This window comes from Meleagris gallopavo, chromosome 6, assembly GCF_000146605.3.
Source record: "Meleagris gallopavo isolate NT-WF06-2002-E0010 breed Aviagen turkey brand Nicholas breeding stock chromosome 6, Turkey_5.1, whole genome shotgun sequence".
Classification (NCBI taxonomy): domain Eukaryota; kingdom Metazoa; phylum Chordata; class Aves; order Galliformes; family Phasianidae; genus Meleagris; species Meleagris gallopavo.
The window spans coordinates 31,047,682-31,059,828 of NC_015016.2; the positions used below are offsets into that span (position 1 = coordinate 31,047,682).

Consider the following 12,147-nt stretch of genomic DNA (forward strand, 5'->3'; position numbering starts at 1 on the left):
CCGCGCCGAGCGCTGTCCTGCTGCGCGGCGCTGCGGCCGTGTGAGCTGTGGAGCGCGTGTGCCAGAGAGCCCCGGGTGGTTCTGGTGCCTGACCCGAACTACGAGGATTCCGAGAAGAGTGTAACGCTTCACTTGCAGGCATGTTCCCTCACCCCGTCGTGCCTGACACACAAACTCAGGTGGATCAATTTCCTGAAGTGAGTTTCACACTCCTGAGTTGGTTCTTGTTTTTTGGAGATTTGGCTGCTTCTGCTCCAGCTCAGGCCATTAAAACACGAGATTCCGAAGTGGGCTATAGCACAAAACTGCCTGAATTATTATAGAGTATGTACGCATTTAAATGTGATAATTCCTGCCATTGTTTTCTCTCATACATGGAATTAAAGTGACCAGACCCAAGCCACGCCGCTATTCGTGGCTGCTCCTCAGCCAGCAGCCCAGCAACCCACTGTACTGGGATAGCTGCTGGTCAGGCTCAGGCGTGGCCTGAATGAAATCCTGGGGTGAGGAGTGGAAGCCTGCCCCAGTGCAGGATGCCCAAGCAGGAGAAGCCCACCCTCCTCGCTGCAGGATCCCTGCTAAGGCAAGTTTAGTGCTGGCATCTCAGAATCTGGAAGGGAAATAATCTGAAAAACATTTTAAAATGTGTTCCTTTTAGTTTATATCTGGAAAAAATTAAAGCATAGTGTGAGGGGAGGGATAATCTCAGAAAAATCTCTTACCCTTATATACTTTAATTTTGTCTCCTTCTTTTTAGCTCCTTTGTCTGCAGGACCAGAAATTGCAAGTCTTGGGCGAGCCTTTCTGCTGTGTCTATGAAGCATGTTCCTGCCTTCCTGCCTGCGCCTTCACTGCGCCACTCATGCCTCAGCCCTATCCCATCCCGCTCCATTTTACCATGGATGGATTATTTCCTGTCTTCCCATTCCTGCTCTATCCCTGGGCCCTCAGCATGCTCCCCTGTGCTAGGCCGCAGAGTTGGCCTTGGCTACGATGTTGCCACCGCCGCGTGTATGGGAATATTGATTTTACAGTGTGTGTGCTCTGTAAAAAATCAATATTTCAGTAGATTGAGCAGAGCATGCGGCAGTGTAATGGAGCCCAGCCTGCTAATGTAACATGCAGGGGTCCTCATTCAGAGATTGAGGTCAGTCAGAAAATGGAAATGTGTTTTCTTGTTTTATTGTCTGTTTCAGATTTAATGTAGGTGTTTATGTTCTCGTGTTTAACCTATAGCGGGCATAGAGTTGCTTTAAAGTCACATCCAACAGAATGTCACGCATTTCACGCGACATGCATAAAGACGTGCCTCATATGGACAGCCCATTTTTAGAGTTTAGTAATCCCCCTCTCCCCCTTTCCCACCACGTGTCTGTTAAACAACAGTTGAGAGGAGAAATTAGTCATTTTTGTTTCTTCAAATAAAAAATAGTTTTCTGTCATTTGGTGCAAACTTGTGTTCTGAGAACATAATTAACCATTCGCAATGCTTTTAATGAGTCCTGGTATAACGGCATGTATCAAGCAGCTTTGTAACTGGGGACAAGTGAAAACAACGAAGGAGGGAGGAGAAATAGCAACCATACAACACAAAACCAGAGTAGCAACCAGACTGATTTTCGTGGAGCTGGGATTTTAGGCAGAGTGTTCTCTATGATACATTATCTGCTTTTTAAATCATTGCATCATTCCTTAAAATGTAGCGAAAGCATTTCTTGAAATGACACATGAAACCACTGCATTCCCTGGTGCGGAGTCAAGATGAGTGTGAGCTGACTGTGCTTTCACATCGTCACGGAGGCTTGGTACAGCTCTATCATTCCTTAATCATTTTATCTTCTGCCTTTGTCAGTGTTTCTCACCTACCACATCCTCCCCCTGCAGCAGTGAATACAGACCTGCACAATGTGCACAGGCGTGAATGTTGTTTGTGCTACGATGCTTTGTGCCGAATTGTTTGCAGTAAGAGATGTGGTGGGGCCCATGTGTAAAAAGGCAAAGGTGTTTATTGTCCATCAATGGTTGGAGGATAACAGGCAGCCCTGGCTAGGGAGGTTTGCAGGACTGGAGCTGTAGCATCAGCTTCCAGTTACAACTCTGGTTTAAGACATGGCTGATGTAAATGGTTTCCAAATGTAAAATACTGTTACCCATAGATGCTTACTGCATGGGAATTTCTTAAGTGTCAGTTGATTTTCTTCAGTCACTCGCCCATATTTCTAATATGTTTATATATCTCACTATTATGAACAAGTATTCATTGTTTTCAAGCATGGAAATTTTTTTCCTTACAGAAAACCACTAATTTCAACATTTTATTTTCAGTCATCATTAAGAAATCAAATGCAATAGGAATGGTAGTAATCCTGTAGTATTACCATTTTTTGGGAACCTATGCACTTACCACTCTCAGGAGAAGTATTTAATGTATTTCAGGAATACATTAAAAACAGTGGTGTAAAAACATAGGAAGAACAATATATTGAAATACTATACTTTGACTTAATTTTACAGTATTTCCACATGTAAGTATGATAAACTTATTATTCCAAAGCAAAACTTATGTCTGAAGATTAAGAAATAATACTTAGGGCTGAATTTTACCTTAAGAATCCATCTGCTTTGGCAGCATCCTTCTGACCAAGAAGACTCAGGAAGGTGGGTCAGGCTAGAGCATGTGAGACAAAGAATCCAGCTGTGACTTTTTGTGAAGTAAGGAGGAGCAATTTTTTTGCAGAATGTTAGCTTAAACTTAAAAGGTGGTAGAGGTCTATGATACCATTTACTTTGATGAAGAAAAGACTCTGTTTTCCCAGTGTTCTCTGCCAGTTTTATGAAAGGGCAGTTTGGTTTTTTGTTTGTTTGCTTTTCATTTTAAAACCATTTCTGTATTGTAAGAATTACTATCTAAATGTAGTTTGAAACCAGAGTTATGCAGGATGGAAAATTAATTATCTCATTAGCCAGAGAACTTTTATGGTATTCATGCCAATAAGTAAAGACCTAGTCATAAACATCAATCAATATTACAGAATATTTCAGAACAAAAGCAAACAATTTATATCAAGATAGTTTGTAATTTATTTATTGATAAAAGAAAAATGATACAAATGAAATTGGTGGCATATCGTTGTAATTCTTAGTTGGTTATTATCTGAGATTGTTTGCTTTTGATTAAATATGATTAGTGTTGCATCTGTGTAACTCTGTACTTCATTATTGTAACGAACGTGCATTAAAACAGCATAATAATATCCTAATTGTGAAATCACTATTAAGTAAATGGAGGTTAAGAGCAATGTTATGTAGTATTTAACCAAAATGTTATTTTCTAGTGCTTACATTTCCTTGCATCGTAGAGTCATACAATTATTTGCTAAAGTGAGCAAATATAGTGAAAGCAAGTCAGTGATAAAGTCAGAGAAAAGAAGCCAGGTTTCCTGAGTTCTCACTCTCTCTCTAAAAATAGAGTTGATATCTCTGTCTGTCATCACAGAGATGAGTGATTGATTTAAATGCAATTTTGGTAGCATCTGAACATCACGAAATAAAGCAAGATCCAGTACCACAGTCAAGATACAAGGGCATAGCATAGCATAGCATATTTTCAGTTAAGTACACCGGAAAATTTTCTCTTGACTTTAGTAAAAGCTTTATTGATGCATAATGTGGTGGCATCAAGTGCATGAGTCATTACATTAATTAGCTGCTGTAAGTTTGCTCATAGCATCTCACATGTAGAGATTTGCAGCAGCAAACCCAAGTGTCTTCTACAAAACACAGAGATTTAGGAGGACTGCATATGAGTTACAGATCCCAACCAGAGTAACCCTGTCCTCTGCGTTTTAGGAAGATACTAATGGATCTCCGAGGCTATCAGTGCTGGCTTAGTGTAAGAGTGTCTACGAAACATTAATGTTTTGGAAAACAGTATGTGTTTCAAAATTTGGTTTTGTTCTAATTGAAATAAAATTTGGACCTTGCTGATAGAAGCAAGCTTAAACAACAAAATCCAGCCAGAGCAGTCCCTCTTACCCCATCTGAAGCTCGTGTGCCATTGCATACTAGCCCAGAAAAAGGCTGCCACGCTGCATTGGAGGGACTCAAACCCCTCGGGAGTGCCCCGGCGCTGAGCAGCCATTTAGTTTGAAGAAAAGATGGGAAAGTTTGTTTTTCACTGTTTTTTTCCAAAAGTTCAATACTGAATCTGAGAAGCCTTACTGGAACAAATACTTTCCCACAAAACAGTTGCAGTTCAGCAAGTCAGCATTTTCTGATACAAACAAATATATTGTGGGAAAATTTCCAACAAGCTTTACTTTGGAGTCTTTCAGAATAAAATCATGCAACAGAGAACTATTGGAATGACATTTACAAAGGAATACATATGATCTGTATAGATTGCAAATAAAGTGACATAGCAGCATCAAGGACAAATACTTGAAGGAATTTAACCTTTCCTCATTAGGGCAGTAAAAGTCTGTGATATAAGAATCTCAGCCAGAGACAAACAATCAACCAAATTCCGTACAATTTACCACAAGCCATGACTTAATCAGTTTATAACAACTTCAGTGTGGATTGTGCTCAGCTGTATAGGCAGATCCTGGAGGAGCAGGACTGAGATTTAGCAGCCAATGGGTTCTGGACATAGAAGGCCCAACTTTGTTGAATAATGTGTCCGATGAATGGAAAGCAAGGGTCATACTGCTCAGGTTGGTGAGTGGGTGCTTATGTAAGTCGTCTCACTGATTTCAAATCTGTCCCAAAAAGCCACTTAACAATCTTCTGGCCGCAACATTGTGAAAAGAAGACAAATAAACAGGCTAAGATGTATTTGTGATGTAGTAAAATACTTCTCACAGCAAGGGCTGGGGCAATCACCAGTCACCTGCGTCTTCCGCCTACCCTGCACCAGCAGCTTGAGCTGAACCAGTTGCCTTCAGAGTGAAGGGAGGGAGCGTTTTCATGGCCCACTCCTGTAGTGAAAGCCACTGAGTCTTATGCCATTGCTGCTGTTTCTGCAGTGGACATCTACCTGTAGCCTCAGTATTTGATTGCAACTTTTTCTTCAGGCAAGAAAAATTTCCATTTATGACCTTGAAGGATGAGTGAAAGAATTCATGTGGCAAAACTTAACCAATAAATGTCAGTAAGGCAACTGGCAACTGCAGACTGGCTGAAAGTGCAAAGAATATTAAAGAAAGTCACCCCCTCCTCCCTGCATGCACACTTTTCTCTGGACCTTTTTAATGAAGAGTCAGAAATGCTGTCATTGGCTGACACCGGTCTTCCATGGAAGCTTGAGTGAGCAACTTGCAGTGAGTGTCTGGGGAAGGAGAACTCTCCTTAAATACTGAATAGCCAAAGCAGATGGAGGATGGAGGAAAAATCAGGTTGGATGTTGGGAGACAGCTTTTCTCATCCTCCTCCAAACTGTACATTTGTGGGCATCGATGGATGTGATCAGGAATTAAAGATAAATTTCCCTGGAAAGTCCTTTCTTTTTTAATTTATTTCCTTGCTTTTTAGGTTTTTGTAGGCATTTTGCCCCTACGTGCACAAGCACAAGTATTAATTGAAACTTACTCACTAAGTAGCCAAAGCAATAAAATCATAGGTAATAATTTATTTTTATTATCATTTTTTTAAAACAGTAGTTGATTTAGAAATAGCCAGTGAACACCTGCTTGATAAAAATCAGAATTTCCCTACCACATTTACTTCATTTCTAGTCTCTGCATCAAAGCATGGGTTGAGGGAAGAGATGGCTGTTCCAGTTCTAGTTCCCTCAGAGACTGTGTGGCTGTGCAACATCACTGTTTCCCCAGGAAGGAGCCTGGGTTCTCCAGAAGGTTCCCAGCTCCATGATCATATTGAAAACACCATCTCCTGCCTCAGACATGCCAGGCTGGTGAGGAGCCCCCCTGAAACAAGAATCTCTCCGCCGCCTTCAGAAGCCATCTGTATCTCCTCCAGAACACTGGGGCTTTTTGTAACAGCCTTGGAAGAGGAAGTGCAATCTCTGCACCTCCTGGGAATTATTAAAGAATATGGTTCAAAAGTTTCCACTTCCAATATTTCTTTATTCAAAGGAAAGGATCTTTTTCCTGTCCAAACCTCGAAGAGATGAAATGAAGTTTTGGCACCTTAGGTTTGGAGCACTGATGGTCAGTTAGCCTTTCACTTCTGCTCAGGACTGATTTGTGGCTCTCACCTTTTGCAGGGCACAAATTAAAATCACCATCTGCTCTGTCCTCAGGGAGAATCTTCGGGCCAAACTGTTGTAGCAAGCCACTGCTCCTGCCTTTCTGCACCACCAGGGAACGTCAGTCAATGCCAAGCTTTTGCAACTGCAAACAAAAGAAAGTGGGTATTCATATCTGCCATGGCGTTGATAGTTGGTTGAACAGGGAAAAAACAATCTTACCAGGAAATCCTCACAAATCTGAACTACACGTATCAGCCTTGTTTGCTTGCCAGTTCTTCTGATGAACCACAGGAAATCTATTCCAACCCCTGCACAGACTGTTCGCAGGAGACGAGATAGGCTCATTAGCACTGGTACACACATGGAGTAGGCACACACACACACACACACACACACACAAAATGCTCAGCCTTTGGATGGGAGAGCACAGAAGCTGTAAAATGGGCTTGCCTGACATTATTTGGTTCATACATTTGTGTTTCTGTTGATCGTACAGCTCTGGCTGTGGTTCCTTTGTGAATGCACCCATGACTTCAATTTGCAGGCTGTTGGAAAATCCCAAGATCGCATGCATGAGAAGCTTGGACAATGCATGTTCCCCTGCATGCAGCTTCATAAAGAATTGCATTTCTTCTATGCTGGAGGGTAAATAATTCTTTGGTAAGAATGCTAATTGATGTAGTGATCACTTATTGATAGAATCATTTGCAGTTGCTGCACAGCTCTTCATAGGCACTGTAAGCCATAATTACAGTGTGTCTTTTTTTGGAAAATGTATGATTTTGTCAAAACCATAAGTACAACACAACATGAAATGTATTTAAATAATCTCAGTAACTGAACAGTGTGTTTAGAAAGAAACATATCAGAAAGCAAATGAAGTATATTTCGTGAATCTGAAAGTTTCCATTACCTCCAGCTAAGTTCCCTATCATTAAGTGGGGAATTGTGCTAGATTTTAGTTTGTTGTCTATAGAAAATTTAGTAAAATTGCAGCTGCTTTCAGATAAAGGAGTACAAGCTGCCCAACCAAAGGGTGTTTTTTTTTTTGTTTGTTTGTTTGTTTTTTCTCATTAAGATCCCCCAGAAAGATTTCTGTTAACTTCTTTAAGAGGAGGATGAAAACTTCATAAAGTTTTCTTTTGGCACTGGTTCCCTGCAGTCCTTCACCATAAGGACTGTGCTCTCTAGGTCCCACTGTTGCACTCTGCTAATCTTATGAGTTTGAGAATAGCCTGTCAAAATTCTGAGGCACACAGAGGTCCTAATCACAAGCAGCTCATTCCTGCTCAAAACAGATTTCCTATGTTGCAGGACAGCAGTGGGAAAAGCACTTTGTTTGCAGCTCACAAATGAGGCATGCTTTTCCTCCCACATTTTTCAGCAGAATGCAAGAGAACCCTTCCTCTGGTCCTTAGTGCAGCCCTTAGCAAAGGAAAACAAGGAGTAAGGCCAGGACTAGGAAATAACTATGGATTCCTGAATGGAGGAGAGCATTTTCTTAAGTAAAATCATCCAGTCATAGGGATTGTAGGGCAAGTCCAACTTTAGTGGCTAGAAGGAAAGAGGACAGGCAACTTAAATTGACATTGATCTTGCTGTCATTCCAAGGGTAATATTTTCTTTATGATAAAATGTTCTTTAACAGTCTCTCCAGTGAATTGGGCACAAACAGGCTTTTCTTCTACATTGCTCCTGCCTATCTTCCTGTTCCACCTATTTTTATACCATAAAAAAAATATTTGTTTAGGCAGTGCAAACAAAATCCCACTCTTCCATGTGCTTAAATTCCCTTGACATTTATGTTATAATGTTGTGCACAATCAGCGAGACAGCTAATTTTGTTTCAAACCATTTTGCTGGTTTTGTCTTCATTCTAGTCCTCATTCAGGAAAAAGAAAAAAAAAAAAAAGTCATAAAACTTTCCCATAGTATTTGTAAGCATATGGGACTTGGAGGCAAGTCCTAGAGCACCCTTTCCCAACAAGCATGCATATGTACATAGATACAAACACAAACACACTTCTGTAGGTGGATAGGTGAGGGTGTTTTCTGTGTGCTGATGTTGATGAATCAGCACGAAGGTGAATATATATAATGTAGCTTTTTGATGCATTTCAAAAAACTTTTGTCCCCAAGAGTCAATGGATGACAAGATATGTTTACCAAAAAAAGCATGAATCCTCATCTCCCATTAATGTCCCTGATTCCTCCACCCATCTTCATCAGGCAGTTATTTGTTTCTAGCATTTTTCATTGCAGTTAGATAGTTTTTGTGCCTTTCAACACTGCTCTAACAATATATGGTACTATTATGTGCCAGATTGCATTGGTATCTCACACATAACTGCAACTTTGTATTCTAAAGCATTCAGAGTGCGTTCAGGAACAGGACAAAAGACAGCATCTGATTGAAGTCCTGTGGAGTCCTTGTGAAGATTTATGTGATTTTTCTGCAGCTTATGATGTGGCAGAATGGGCAGTTTATGATGTGGGTGGAACTTTGTTCAACACATGAAAATGACTTCATTCTCCAGATTACATTCTCCTGTGGTAGGCAGCAGTGCCTTCTGCCCTCCATATGGCCACCATGTGCCAGTATACACCAAATTGGTTTGTGGGTTAAATGTAAAAAACCACAAAAACTCCAGAGCCAATGATTACAAAGCTCCGTTTGATATGGTTTGTGTATCATTATCTGTACTGTGTAATAATAAAGCAGAGCTCATGTTGTCCCTCTCATTCAGTAGCTGGGAACCTCCGAGCAGAGCTGCCGCACACAATTGATATCCATGAAATGCCTCTGTCAAAAAGTACACTCGGTTCTCATTTCTAATTAGACATTAGCTCGAATGAAAAGTTAGAGGGAGTCAAATAGGCTCATTCTGTGCATTCACTAAAAGCATATATCTGGTGTCCTGTTCCGAGCTTCCCAATTACGGGGAGTAGCTCAACTGGTTGGGAGGGCTTCTGATCCTTTAAAGCCCAAATTATCAATTTTCAGCTCTCAATACCTGCATGCCACTCTGTAAACAGTGTTCATTTTCTTCTTCCTTCCAGGTGCAACTCAAGGCCTGGATGTGAAATATTTTTTCTTTTTTGTCCTTGCCACGAGTATCTCTAAAATGAGACCATGTGTTTTGTCCTGACAGCTGAGATAAGCTGCAGCTCAGAAGCAAGTGGTTGCTGGCTGTGCCTATGGAAAGACTGAGGAGAGGGCTCACACACAGCTCCTGACTGCTGCTGTGCTGTGTTGCAGCAGCTTCTCAGCTCTTTGCAAGGATCCCTTATAGATGCAAGATTTCTGAGGAGGTGAGTTCAGTAGGAGGGATTTCTCAAACAGGGTGCACTTATAATGAATGGCTTCTACCTTATACTTTGGGCATTTGGATTACCGCTGGGCATAGTTCCTAATGCTATTTTGTGTGTGTGTTTATAACTAACCATGCTAAATGGAAACAAATAACAGCTTATCACTCATTTGTCTTCCAACATACAGCTCAGTATTCTGCAGCTGTCCAGCCCGGAATAGGGATAAGACACCTGAGAGAAGTGAGAGACATAGCAGAGACATAGCTGCTTTTCCACTATGATTTACCACCTAGGCTGCACATTGCCTGCTCCGTACAAACCAACAACGTGACACTTCATTGAAAAACACATCACACGTCAGGAGAGGCTATAGTTCCTTCTCATGCTTTGTATGAGCAATTCCAGTTCACCTCTAATCTCTATTAAGATTTTCAGGGAACACTTGCACATGCATGCAAAAAATATATTTCTGATTTACATTAGTTATTTGTGTTTAATTACAACTATTTCTGTGAATAAAATGCTATCCATATTATCTCAATCCCTCTTTTTTTTTTCCAATCTGTTACAAACTAGTTGTCATATTCCTAATCTAGGCAGCTCCCATGAGTATCAAAATACCCTCTCGGCAGCAGATTTTTGGATCTCTGAGTTGTCTGACAGACATGCAGAATCACACACAGGCAAACTGCTCCAGCCCAGGTTGGTAGAGGATGAAAACTGTTACCCTCTGGAATCTGTCCAGAGCTAAATGGGAATTACAGTAATTGTGGTGTCTCTGTCAAGTTCCTCGCTGACCAGTATCTACATCACAAAGCCACCCCTATATCCTTGCTTGGCAGTAGTTATTACTTTGTTAACAATTTTCAGAGGGATACTGTTAGCAAAAAAACACAAGAAGGATCAGAGAGAGTAAAAGGGCAAACAACTGGATATCCAAAATGGATGGCTGTGTGTGAGTAAAAGGAATATGTTGAATAAAACAGGAAAACTCCAAGTCTTCATATGCAGACAAAGCCACAACATAATAGATACTGTGAAGACCCAATGGAACAAATCAGAGACTTGGAATTTGGACACACATACATTTTTTTATTTCAACAAAGATAGGAGGACAAAAGTGAAAGATGGAGCCCTGCTTTTGGAAATATATACTTGTTTTCACTTCAGGGAAAGCTAAGAAGCTGCTTCTTGACTGCCCATGATGAAAATGAGGAAAGAACATGGTGGATGTCTTTGTGGAGGTCTGGAGAAAACTAAATCACAGGAAAGAAGAAATGCATGAGGATCTTTCTGCTTGAGCAACTCACAGGGATGATCAGAAGACCTGATCTCAGTGCTACAAATCACTCTAAAAAGTACGACATCTATAGAGGAAAACACAGATGGTCACGAGGGTCTTGGAATTTGCTAACAATGGAATCCTACTTTGAAAATGTATTTAGAACCAGAATATGTGTAAGATATGAGAGTTAAGAATTGTCAGCAGAAGTCCTATTTCTGGCTTCTAGCTTATTTTAAAAGGTTGGCAAATTAGGGGAAATCCAGAAGAAATCAACACAAGAAGTAAGAAAGCATGGAGATACATGGCAGAGACGGAGCTGGCTTCTTCTAGAGAGGTAACTAGAGGGTCCCTATAGCAGAATTCCAGCAAATCAGCTATGGAGAAGATGGCGGTTGACCTGAGGTTAGCAGGCCAAGAAGAAATGTTTCATCACCATCAAAGTAGATCTGGGTCTGGTGATGGGGACAGAACCCTAACTATGAAGTCATGTGAATGAACTGCTTATAAAGGCCTGACAGACCTTGCTGTTTGGGTGCTGTAAGCCCTGCTGTGCTCTCCCTGTGGTTCTGCTGCGTAGGCAGGGCCCAGACCATCTTCAGGTCACCCACTGCAGGGTGCTGATTCTGGGTTATGCAGGTTGGGTGTAGCAGCTGTGCAGAAAAGCTCACTCTGACCCCACTTTGCTTAGCTGTTAACTAGTACTGGAAAAGGATCTTACTCTGAACACATATGGCAGCAAAAAGACAAAGCAGTCTAACATAAACTTAATTTTTCTTTGGAGCCTGGCATTCCGGCTGGGCATCCCCCAGCAAATGGAAGGATTGCTGGTAACCTGCTTCACGTGCTTACACAGCACTGTAATTATCATTATCTACAGACTCACTGGATTCTGATTTGTCCTCCACTGAATGATTGGTATCCTAGTAACACTTTCCTTGATTTTTTTATATCAGTTATTTTTATCTTTGCATCATTTGTCAAACTGCACATGGTAGCAAAAGCTGAGGACCTTTCATGCTGTGTAAAGTTCATGTCCTTCCACAATGGATAACCTTTATTATGCTCTTCAGGAGCTCCTGGATTGTAAGCCAGCTCAGAGCAGCCACGTAGCCCAGCTTTCCTTCTCTGGCAGACACTGTAGCCCTCCCTGCTTCTTCTTAACGAACAATTGCTGGCAAAGAAACAAAGAGCAAGAAAGTTTACTTCAAATCAATCTTCCTGCCCATACCCATACTATATACAATTTGTGCAGACCAAACAACATAGTTTTTAATTTGAAAATTATCACTAGACAAGGAATGTGGTGATTTCTTCCTCCATACATATCCACTATGATATA

The 12,147-nt window shown here is 41.0% G+C and overlaps 1 long non-coding RNA gene across 1 annotated transcript; it reads left to right on the plus strand.

Moving 5' to 3' along the window:
• The first annotated feature begins 6 nt into the window (after window positions 1-6).
• Window positions 7-1,442, plus strand: LOC109368239. Its single transcript, XR_002116070.1, has 2 exons — window positions 7-197; window positions 758-1,442. It is a non-coding gene; the product is annotated as an uncharacterized LOC109368239 (long non-coding RNA).
• The last annotated feature ends 10,705 nt before the right edge of the window (window positions 1,443-12,147 follow it).